The sequence below is a fragment of the Gasterosteus aculeatus genome, chromosome 1 (genome assembly GCF_964276395.1).
Source record: "Gasterosteus aculeatus chromosome 1, fGasAcu3.hap1.1, whole genome shotgun sequence".
Lineage (NCBI taxonomy): Eukaryota > Metazoa > Chordata > Actinopteri > Perciformes > Gasterosteidae > Gasterosteus > Gasterosteus aculeatus.
Genome location: NC_135688.1, coordinates 29159744 through 29171907, shown reverse-complemented (window position 1 = coordinate 29171907; position 12164 = coordinate 29159744). Strand labels below are relative to the sequence as shown.

At 49.3% G+C, this 12164-nt stretch overlaps 1 protein-coding gene across 6 annotated transcripts in view; it reads right to left on the bottom strand.

Moving 5' to 3' along the window:
- LOC120826423 (voltage-gated inwardly rectifying potassium channel KCNH7) overlaps nt 1-12164 on the bottom strand; it is a 90852-nt gene that overhangs the window by 27876 nt on the left and 50812 nt on the right. The window lies entirely within an intron of this gene.

The following is a 12164-nucleotide window of genomic DNA, read 5'->3' as shown; positions in this document are numbered from 1 at the left end:
TCATCCCTCTGCGCGGCGCGCCGGCCATCAGAAGTGTGGGTGAGGCGCGCCTGAGTGGGCCGGGACTCCCGTGCAGGAGAGAGAAACGTCCCGCTTGTAAGTAAGTTAAATAAGAGCCGTCCCTTCCTATCTTCATATGACCCGGAGCTTTTTATCCCCCGCAACTCTCCATTTGGCTGCGTTCCCTCTGCATCCCCTCCCTCCCTCCCCCTGCCTGAGAAACAAGCGCGCTGCCCGGCTTCTCTGCAGCGAAGCCGCCTGATGTGTTTTGAGTGGATGGATCAAACAGATCAGATGCAAATCCCTGCCTGTCTGCGTGTCCGCCTGGGCGGAGGGTCAAAGACAAAGACACAGACAATAAAGCGCACACGCACACACACACACAAAGAACGAACATTTACATTTCCCTGTTGCACACGAGTGCACGGACACTAATGAGGCTCGGAGACTTCAGCTCCGTGAAAAACCAAGGCAGGAGCAGCACAAACACACACACACACACACACACACACACACACACAATTATTCCCGCACAGGCTGTCGGCTACATTAATTAGCGAGTGTTCTCTGTACTAAATGTAATAAAGCAGGTTTACGCCGTGCTGTGCAAGGAGAGACGGCCCCTTGGAGAGGAACCAAAACGGATTTAGTTGGAGCCAAACCGTAATATCTGAGACATCAGGCGGCATCTCCCTTGGAATTGTATTTAAAAAAAGAATTCCGTTGTGTATAGAAAAAAATAATAATAAATACGTATGAAAAACACAGCACGACTCAGCATTCTGCCAAAAAACAAACTTGTCAGCCGATGACGCGCGCGGACTGAAAACAGGGTCGGGGGGGGGTCAAGTGCTGACTCGCGCTTTTAATAATCTTTCGACAACGAGCTGATGAACAGGGAGCTGCCAATCATCCCGCAGAGACCTCGGAGCGGAGGCCCAGAGGAAACCAGGCTCCTATTGATTTCAACCGGGCTTCGCTTCCTCCCGGACTACCTGGATCAAAACGGCTCGCTGGTAATCTGTCAACGCGCGCAGATGGCCCAGCGGGGCGACGAGCCCGAGCGCGCCAACTCGCACAACGCGCAGTCCGGTTGGGACCGCTCGGTGGATCAAAGTCGTTCGCTAGTGCGCCGGGGAGACCGGCACAGCGAACGGGGGACTTTATGCACAAAGGGGTCCACCGGGGGCCGGTTTGACATTGAGCTCCGAAAAGCTGCACCGTCGCTGGACAGAGTTCACATGCGGACACTCTGGTATTGCACCGACACGACCGACTGTTCCCACTGAGTTGGGCCTCCATCACACACACACACAGACACACAAGCTCCATCTCTTCTCCTAAAATGAGGAAAATCCACCAAAGAAAATCCATCCACCCCCTTTATGTGAGTAGAGTAGCAAAACCTTTCAACGTAGCAGAGCAATATTTTATAGATTTTTTTCAGATTGTCTGTTTCCATTTAAAATGTGCATGAAAAACAAATGATGGAAATGTGTGGAGGTGAAAAGTTCATCCTTTGACAAACAAATGTGAACATTAAAAAATAAAACAACGTATTCAAAATAAAATAAATTGACAAATTATTTTGGGGTTTTTCTTGATCTCTTAATATTGAGATATTCAAGGTATTTTTCGGCTGCAGATGTTATATTTTGAAGTTTCAAATCTTTCCAGTTTCAGATCGTTTGGCCTGGATTTTGCTCCATAGAAATGCAACAATGGTAAAACATCAACGAGGCATTAGTAGCGAAATACACTTACAGTAGAGTTACAACGTCTTTGAGATTTATATTGATTGATCAATATAACATAGAAGTTTGCTAAGCAAAAATGCAAAAATTTGACAGATCCAATTTAAAACGTTTTGGTTTTTCTAAGGTCCTGAAAGTGTTTTTTAAAATTTTATGTCATACTATAGCGTGCATCCAAATGTAATGGACTATTTTTACAGAGAGCGTACTGTGAGTTTTGAGCATGGTGACCTCACACAAACCAGTAATGGGCAATAAACAAAGCCCAACTCAGTGATGAGAGGACCGACATTATTGGAACAAATATACATTTCAGCTGCGTCACTTCATCCCGAACTCTCTGAACACCACAACACAGCTACACACCGGTGGGGGGGGGGGAGAGCGTGTGTTCGTATGCACGACGCGCTGAGACGAGTTCTGGTTTCAAGATGCTGGAAATTTCATTAGATTCCAATTTCCACTATCAATAATTAAGACAATGCACTCATCGGCACTCATGGCGGAAGGGTCACGCGGCGCTCACACACATGCAGATACAATGCATTACGTCAGGGCTGTCCGGTCGCACACACACATCTGCTGACTAGCGGTGGTGACAGTGATTGGGGCATTGTGGCATATGGGAATCTTGATGGCCTCATTTGGAGAAAACCGCCACCAACAGCTTCGCTGTCAAAAATCCTCGTGCGTTGCAGCCGTGCTTTTCCCCTCTGGCCAAATAGGCACAGTGAGTGCAGTGTGTGTACGCACAGGTGTGTGTGTGTGTAAGTGACACTGATGTGAGCTGTGGTGCTGCACTCCACAGGGGGGGGGGTCCTTCCTCTCTCCCTCCAAACCCCTGTAGATTACAAACATGCCTAAAACAAATTTAATCATTTATGAAAACACAAACCAAATGGACCAAATCTCCGGAGCCCAAACAATTGTATGCACCATCGCCCCGATTGCCCTTTGAATCTAGCGCCAGACTTGGTTTCTGTCCTGCTCTCTTACTCTCGGTCTTCCATTGTTTCATGCATTCCTGCAGCATACGTCATTCTGGGTACCGTTCATGGCGTTTACGGTGACTGCTGGCGTCATTACAGCTGCGTGCGGTAAAGCGTTGTGAGGCTCAACGGCTTAACTTCTACAAATCTGGATTAAAGAAAAAGCATATTTTCCTACTTAAGTGGCCAGTTGTGGTTATTGCAACTCACTAGGGATGGGCGCCGTGGCCAAAACTTAACATCGCAGTATTTGTTTCCAAACACATTAATTCATTGACACCGTAAAGGCCCCGCCGGCCCGACTGAACAGCTGTTGACCCGCTCGCTGGCCAAGTCGCTCACAACTGACCGGCGCGCGCTGAACAGCTGTTTGCTGCTACCGTTGCCACCAGAGGCAATGACATCAGCGGACTTTGCAATAAATCGTTTTCTTTTCTACGGCGGGATTTTTCTAAACCTAAAAAAAAAAAAAACCCAAAGAGACGCAGCTCCTCTCCGGGGCACAAGTTGTGTTGGTGCATCTCTGTTCCTCCTGCGTCGCTCTTAACCGTAAATTAGGGTTGTAGCTTGTTGTCAACATCGCTACGGTTACAGAGAACAACAACTACTCGCGCAAACAAAATCGAGAGGGACTTTCGCTCATTCACGATCGCGTGTGGACCTCATTCGCTCTCTCGGTGTGCGACATTAATTTGCCTTCATGCATTTTGAGCGACAGCACTCATGGCTTTGCGTCGACATGACGCTATGTGACACATTAATGCCGTATGGCAATTTAAAACCTACAACATAGATGTTCATGAGTCTCCCTTGAGAATTCTTACTCTGTCAGTCAATCGGAGCACAATGTCAAACACACACACACGGTCCCTTATCTCAACATTACTGGCAGGACATGTACCGGTATGGGACATCAAAAGAAGAGAATCGACCTTGCAGCGTACGGAGGACGGCTTATTTTTTTATGCCTCCTATTCTAGGGAAATGTGATCCCTTCCACTTACTTCCCCCCTCCCTCCCTCCCTCCCCCATCCGGGAGCATTCAGTTGTGCTAAGAGCTGTTTAACTGCTCGCCAATATCACGGCGGCTACCTCGTCCCCGGAGTCACAACCACGTCGGTGCTGTGGTCCGGTTGTTGGGGGGACGGCCCAAAAAACAAAGAAGGCAATGACACAAAAAACAAGTCTCAGAAATACAATTTTTTTTTGTTTCTCTGGTCAACACAATGATTATATTTCCTCAACACGATGTGTTTTTGTATTCGCACCGCTGGTTCTCAATTTGAGGGGCAGTGTTATTGCTGCTGCCGGAGGACCGGCTCCACTGCGTAACTGACCGCTGACGTCTCAGACGGGACGAAAAGATGTACGTGACGCCCTGCAGCACCACGAGGAACTGGAGGCGGCCCAGAGAACCAGACGGGAATCAATGCCGAGCGTATATGGCGAGGAATAAAACTGGAGGCCTGATGTTTGTGAATAACGACTTTGAACAGGACTTGGTCATCTGGTCTATTGTTTGAGGGGGAGGACACGGGTCTTTTAATAGAGGATCACACCCACGCACAAACCTCAAGGTTGCTGCGTTCTGTTAAAAGGGTCCGCGTGTCGGACGCTCCTCATTAGGAGTGTGGCTTTCGGGCTGTGAGAGGACCTGATGATCAGATGACAAGATACTCCAGCGCACCTTAAAGTCAACGACTGTGTGTCTCGAGTGGGGCGTTGATTTCAAATCAGAGATGATTACTTCCTCTAAAAGACGATTTTTATATATGAGGTAGTTCTTGGCAGTGGGCTTCACGTACTACTGCTCGCCGCTTGCTCTCAGAGGGGCACAACCACACGAACAATTGGCCTAAAACGCTTACGGAGCTTTTATATTCATGGATGACTCGCAGGCTCGGTGACGGCGAGCGAGGAGAAACACAACACGGCCTTAAGAAGACGAATCCGTCCGAAAGGTGTGGGCGCCACGCGGCGCCGCAGCAAAAGGTTATCAGGGAGAAGGTGGCGGCTGACGGACGGCCTCCGAGGACTCAAACAGACACACAGAGATGCGGACGGTGCCACAAATACACCGTTTATCATCACCAATGTGGAAAATAACTGGACTTGACAGACGAGATACGGCGAGGCAGCTCCGTTAGCGGATATTGATTAGCCAATCCAAACACATTATTTGTAATTAACTATGTCCTTTTACTTCGTTTAGATCTAGTGAAGTTATTTGCATAAAAACACACGATTTGACCAATCGGTGCATATTTTAAAAGAGGCTTATCCTTCACACTGGGTTGGTCGCCAGCAGACAAACAGCCATTCACACTCACATCCACACACCTACAGGCAGTTTATCAAGCGGATCCCCCCCCAGCGGGTCTCTGGATCGCGGTCCAACGCCAAAGAGCCCGGAGAGAACGTGCAGACTCCACACAGGAAGGAGTTCAACCCAGGACCTTCTTGCTGTGGCTACAGCGCTATAAACACCACACCAGCGTGACGGCCCACATGAGGTGTGTGATCATGAAATAAAAGATTCATTAGGATAAGAAAACCTTGGCTTTAATAGTTTTAATGGCGTAATAGGCTGCGTAAAGCGGGTGAGGAAGCTCAACACCTCATAATTCCCCTTTAATATTCATTTCATATTACTGTGAAAACCTCTCCAAACACCCCAGACGGCTTCAGGTTTCTCACCAGAACTACATTTCACAAAATCACATCACGAACGTTATGATTCAGAATTAAAATGGGTTGCATTGGCAACTGGAGCCATGTTGCATATTTTTAGTTTCCAAATGCATCGTTGCAATGTTTGCCGCCTAATATTCTGGGCTTGATTTGAGAAGTTGGCAATGACGCTGTGACGCCAGCTTATTTTTACCAACCAACCACAAGTAAGATGGATCCAAGCAGCAACAAGCTCAGCTGATATTCTGCCACAGAACTGAGATGAGGGCCCATCTACCAGCGATGACATCACCACGGGACACACGGCGTGCTCCTGAGACCCGGTAACAGCCGGACGGGCTCCACTTTGTCCATCTCGTCTCCTCCCGGCGCCGCGGTACTAAATTCCATCCACGTGGCCTTTTCTGCCTTTTACAGTAAAATGAAACATTAAAACAACAGAGTGCAGGAAGTGGCCGAAGACTAATGGGAGGCCTCGGACCGCTTGTGGTCCGACGCCCCCACAGAGTGCCGACGTCAGGTCGGGAACGGCACCGGCTGCGGTAAAGGCACTTAGTGGTGGATTTGTTAAAATAAAAAAAAATAAGATTCACAAAGGCGGCTTTTGTCTTATTAACCGCATGATGTTTGAGTCATACGATTCGTAAAAGGGGTCCAAAGAAAATGTATGAAACAAAAGAACCACATGAATGAAAACTGGTTTATGTGAGCTGATGAATGGAAGGCGGGGGGGGGGGATTATTCACACATGTGCTCGATGCAGTGAATGAGATCACGTGGCGTTCACTGTCAAACCTGCTAACTGCACTCACGTGAGACACAATGAGGGGTGGGGAGGGCGAAGGACCTGCAGAGGGGTCGGGGGGTGGCGGCCTGTTTGCGTGGTAAAGCTGCTCCGTTCATAGATCCGACCTCAGCGTGACCTACATCCATTGATTTCGGAGGTGAGAAGCCGAAGTCAAGCTGCTACACGCGGCCGACGTCGGCAATCACTAAATATCAGGCGACTTCAATGAATCAGGCGACGTTTAGGTGAGACGCAACGACGGCTTTTATGATCCAGGCTTCATCCTAAAAGACGAATGTCTTGCTGCCACCACCGGTGACTGTGATGAATGTGAAGAAATGAAGGGGAGGAGCACTGAAGGAACGGCATATTGATCCAAATGACACTTAAAAGAAATAGAAAAGGTTGCATCAATTTCAATCTTTTCATAGATAGATAGATTTTCATAGTGACATACTCACTAATTTATATTAATTGTCACGTCATGTGCAGCCTTCCTTCCTTTAATTAAGCTTAAATTGAAAACATGTGAATGAAAACAACATTAATGTGTTTTATTGTCCTTTTCTAATGATGCATCATTACCAAAATCGTAAAGAATAATCTTTGAGTTGACACATTTTATCGTGGAGTGATGAGTGATGAGGACAGCAAGGCTGCATGTTGACTGCCGGACGAACCCCCCCCCCCCACACACACAATACATAACATTATCATGTTAGCGTTGCTTTCTTTAGGTGAACATGCAGCATTTATCTCAATGCGTTGCTTCACAGAGCTGCTAGCACAACTGTAGCATCTCAGTGGGGCTTCACAGCACGATGTAGGTAAACACCACAAGAACAGAGTTTCATTCATGGGTTTTATGACACCAGAAAGCTCTCAGTGACACTGGGAGTCGTGATGATTACTCAAGCGTGTCTCACACACACACACACACACACACACACACACACACACACACACACACACACACACACACACACACACACACACACACACACACACACACACACACACACACACACACACACACACACTCCAGCGGAGTTCTGATCACAAAGTCACATTGAAGATTGAACAGACACGTGGAACTGTGTCCAGGGTGAAATGTTCTGCCCAGCTGCCCACTTTTCACAGCATTGCACCTGTATGACGTCCTGCTCCTTGAGGGGAAGTTGCATCACCGAGTCACAGAGTCACCAGTCGTTCTGCCGCCCGCCTTCGGGGGCTACCGGCAGACAAACCAGGAGCATTTCCAGCGGTGCATCGAGAAAACGCGGCTCTTTCTACCGTTGCCTGGACGACGCCTGGGGCTGCAAGGTGAGGGTGTGACGGGCGGGAGGGAAAGTTGTCCAAACAGTTAAATCTCTGTATGAGGCGACAGTGAAGTGTTTTACAGAGCGACCAGAAAAGGAGCGCGCAGCCAGTTTGAAAGCACCGCGGTCGGCAATGGGCCCGTCTCCTGCGAAGGGACTCGCCGCAATTCCTCTTGTGATTGTCAATAGAAATGACATCCACTGCGAGGCGCGAACGCGGAGGAAATCGAAGCTTTCACTGCAAAACAAATCGGTCCACGTCACTTCGGATTGAGTATGTGGCCGGTGGGGGCTGTTGCTCATTACACGCCTTTCTCTCAGGCTCATGGGAACGGGGGGAGAGCGGGCAGGGCCGCTCGCATCCACTCGCACACCATCGGCAAAGCAGCTCCTTGATTTCTTTGACCCTTTATCGGTTTAGTTTAGCCGTAGAGATCGCCGGCAGCGCGGCGCGGTCGCTACTCGCGGCCATGCTACTCGCACAAAAGAGACTCGCGATTGCGGTTTATTAACGGCGACAGCGCGCGTCAGTGGGGCCTTGAATGGTGGGTGGGAAATCAGGGGGGAAGTGAGTGGACGCAGCTCCAGGACGACAGACGGCTGCCCGGTTAGCTGGTCCATCTCCGGAGTGAGGAGGAGGGACGACTTACAACCGGTGCTGAGAGTCTGCAGAAATCTGGCAACAATGTTGCTGATTTAGACAGCTGATGTCATGATGGACCGCCTGGCACAATGACAGCGAGGAAATGACAGTAAACGGTAGATGCACGAGCAATAAACCCCGGGCCGAACCAGCACCGTCCTCCCGCCTCAACTCGCCGCCGATGCCGCTTCGGTACACACGAGCATTGCAAATTTGACTTATGTCTGGTGGCACAATAACACAATCTCCAACCTCAAAGCTGCCAAATTTAAGTCCGGAGGGAGATTCACTCTCCCTCTCCGACACCTTCTCCATTTCCTCGCTCACTGAATCCCTCGCACACACCTCCTCACACTCCCTCCGCCTCATTTGTATTGCCTAATTGTGTCATTGCATCCTCCCTGCATCTGATCCCCCCCGGTCAACCTATTACTATTGACTAAGTAGTCTTAGTCATAGTCCAGGGGAGCCCAACTGGCCGATTTGCCGTGGCGGTGCCGGCAGATCGCTGCTGGCTAACAGGCACATTGAATTGGACTCAGCAGCCCAGCCTCTTGTTCCGCTCGGTTAGCGCTAATTCGCGTGCTGATAGCGTGAGATTTTCAGTCTCATTTGCCGCTTGCAAGTGAAATCTGTGTCCGTGTGGTGGGCTTAAGCTGCTGAGTGGGGAAGACACGGATTCTTCCACTTGGCTCGCTGAATGTTGAGGCCGATGCCGTTGTTGATGTGCAAGTCGAGAACTTCACCGCCGTGGTCGAACGGGAGAACTGATACAGATGTTTCCAAAATAAGGCAGCTGGGCTTCTTGCAAGGCATCTGCGTAATCATTTGAATTTTTTTTCGGACCAGCGGCATCCACGTTATTTTGCAAATCCAATTCGCGTCCTCCATTCGGATTTTAAATAGACGGCGCGGCTGCGTTTTACCGAATGCCTGCCAGAGGAAAACAAAACTCTGATCCAGAATCTGGGCAGCGCTCCAGCACTTACTGTAAGGACACATCATGGAGGGACTTTGCCAGCGGCTAATTGAGAAAAATGGTTTTAGGACACATTATTACCCAAGCAAGCAAACTCCCCTCGTTGTAGGGGGAACGGGGAAGGTTATCTCGGGCATTCGCTGGGGCCGTGCACCTGTACGTCCATGGCTAATCCTGACTTCATGCTATAATAATATAACAGCCGTCCGATTTCGGCTGCCTGCTGAAGGATGCTGTGGTTGCAGTGATTTGTCTCATTGCCAGTTTCCCACTGCCTACGTTTAGGCTGCTTAAGTACAGCATTCAGACACTTGAACGTAACATGAGTATTTCCCTTTTCCCTTTGTCTATAAAGCGGTTTATAAGAGAACAAATGAAGTAGCTGGAATTTGAAGCGCAGCAAACAGCTCAGCGGTAAATGTCAAGCGCGGGGGGCTTAGGAGGAAACTTTAATGACAGCTACCCCTCCCCGGAGGTCGGCCAGATAAGAGCACAGGGAGGCTTCTGCAAAGGCACAAATCACAAGGCATTAACGGCGTGCCGGAGATGGTGCTGACGAGCAGAATCTCCTTCACGGACTGGAAAGGACAGCGCGGGGGGGGGGGCGACGTACCGGGTCACAGGATTAAAAAGAGGAAGATTGCCTTGCAAAAACCCCAATGGAGAGCAATCAGTTCGACCCTGGAACCCAGTGTGTGTGTGTGTGTGTGCGTGCGTGTGTGTGTGTGGGGGGGGCAGGGGGTAGATAAATGACTGGTCCAGTATAATATATAATACTTGATTGAGATCATTGATCGGAGGTGGAAGGCTACATTGAGATTATACAACGTTTATCGATTCATCTTGATGAATGTCATTTTTTTATTTCCACACATCATTAACTTTTTCTCACTGGGACCACCGGCTATTTAAAAAGAGAAAATAGTCTGTGATCCTCGCTGTAAAAGAATGCTTCACACTACGAGTCGGCCCGTCTCCTACAAGAGAGAATCACAATACACGTCCGAGAATCTACTTTTACGAAACAACACGAAACAATCCACGGCCCCTGGATTACATGATTATTATCATCATTGAATCATGATCCACTGTAAGAATGCGTTTTATAATGAGCAAGTATGTCTTTGCAGGCAGACTCTTGGAGCGGGAAACCGGTGCATGACCTTCTCTCCAGAAGCTCTGAGTCAGGTGAGAGAAAAACGCCGAGGTGATTAGAGGCACGCCATGCAGGATGGTAATGAGGCCCCGCTTCTCCTCCCCGCTACAGGGTCCGATGCTCAGAAGTCCTTCGGCTCTTTCCATCCACGTCCCCCGTGGGTAAGCTGCTGGAAGGGCGGCCGTCGGGCCCCTAATTGATTCCCTCTCAACAACGCACCGGGTTTTGAGGATCGATAAAACATAAAGCTTTTTCTGTCCTCATTAGTCCCGTTCGGCCAGCGGATCGATGCAGGTTGAACCCCCGGCTCGGCCCCGCAGAGGCAACGGAGCCGCTGCAGCCTCGTTTCAAGCACTTCCATCCTTTACCTTGCCAGTGAGAATACTCCATAACAGGTCAAAGCCCCCCCCCCCCTTTTATTTCAACTCAAAAGGATGAGCTGTGAGGGAGCGTCACTTCCCCCAAGGCCGCTGTTTGGTAACGCGTCCCGACGCCTTCAAAAGATCTTCGTTTGGTTAATTAGCTCAACAAATATTCCCACAAGGCATCTGCATAGCGTCCTCTTGTAGTAACGCAATACTGTTACTAATGAGGGCTCACTAATTGTTCCTTTTCCGTTCCCCCCTCACAGTTCGGTTCACTAGTGAACATTTAATAAAAATAATAATAACGTTTTACTGCTGATCTTCCCTTTATAGTAACGCTGAATTAATGTAAAGTGACATTTGACTCCTCCTCCTTTTCTTCGCACCGCGATCCGACCTGTGAGCTTTGTGATCCGTTGCAAGTATTCATGGTTCTATTGCTGTGGAAACAATATTATACAAAAAGCTACAGGGGGCTGACTGACAGGGACCACTTCACTCTAACAGTAAACGGACATCTCCCACCCAATTGTCAACTGTCAATTCCCGCAAGCATTTTTCTGCGGCATCGTGCAACTCTTCTGACCTTTGACCTTACACGTCTATGTCTGCAGGGTTACCATCATTTGTGACTGTTGTGTAAAACGCCTTCAACCTAGTCGACACCTCCTCTCCCTTTCCTCTCTGCGTGAGGGAGTCACAAACACGAGGAGTTCATCTTTAAAGACCCGATCATCATCAGAGGTCCTGTCCCACTTGGAGAGGAGTTCCCCTACTAAATAATTACAACAAACCAAAAGAGAAATATATAAATAGACACATATGCATTAGTGCAACATGGGTTGTTGCAAATATTGCACGTAGAATCGTGTATGTCCGTGTGCATATTGATCCTTTTTGGTATCATACTCAAGGAGAAGGAGGCGCAACCCTCCTGATTGCTGGAGGTCACCGCACGAACGCTCCCTGAACCAGAGCAGCTGATGCGACTGGTGTAAACTCTCGGCGCGCAGCGCTCCGGTCCTCGCAACTAATCGAAACAATATCATCTGTCATGCCAAGTCACGATCTGCATGCAGTATTCATTAGGCGGCAGGCGCCCCCCCGTCGCTGATGTGAACCGCGTGGCCGAGGGAAGGCAGAGGGACCGCGACGTAGCTTTGTTGGGAGGCGATGAGTATAGAAAGCTCACTCCTCGCCATCTCCGCACTGCTCTCCGGGGAGGTGAGCTACATCCTGCCCGCCGTGCCCTAACCAGCGCAGGCTAATGAACGGCTTCCACTGTCAGCGCTTCACGGCAAAACCGGACTCCGCGGCAAAAGGATATCTTCACAGCTCAGCTCCCCGACCCCCCCCACCCCCCTTTCAGTGATTTGCCGCCACACGACGCTCCACATGGAGCTCAGAAGTCCAATTTACCAACCGTGTGCCTGTAAAGTGAGGCATTGTGACACACACACACACACACACACACACACACA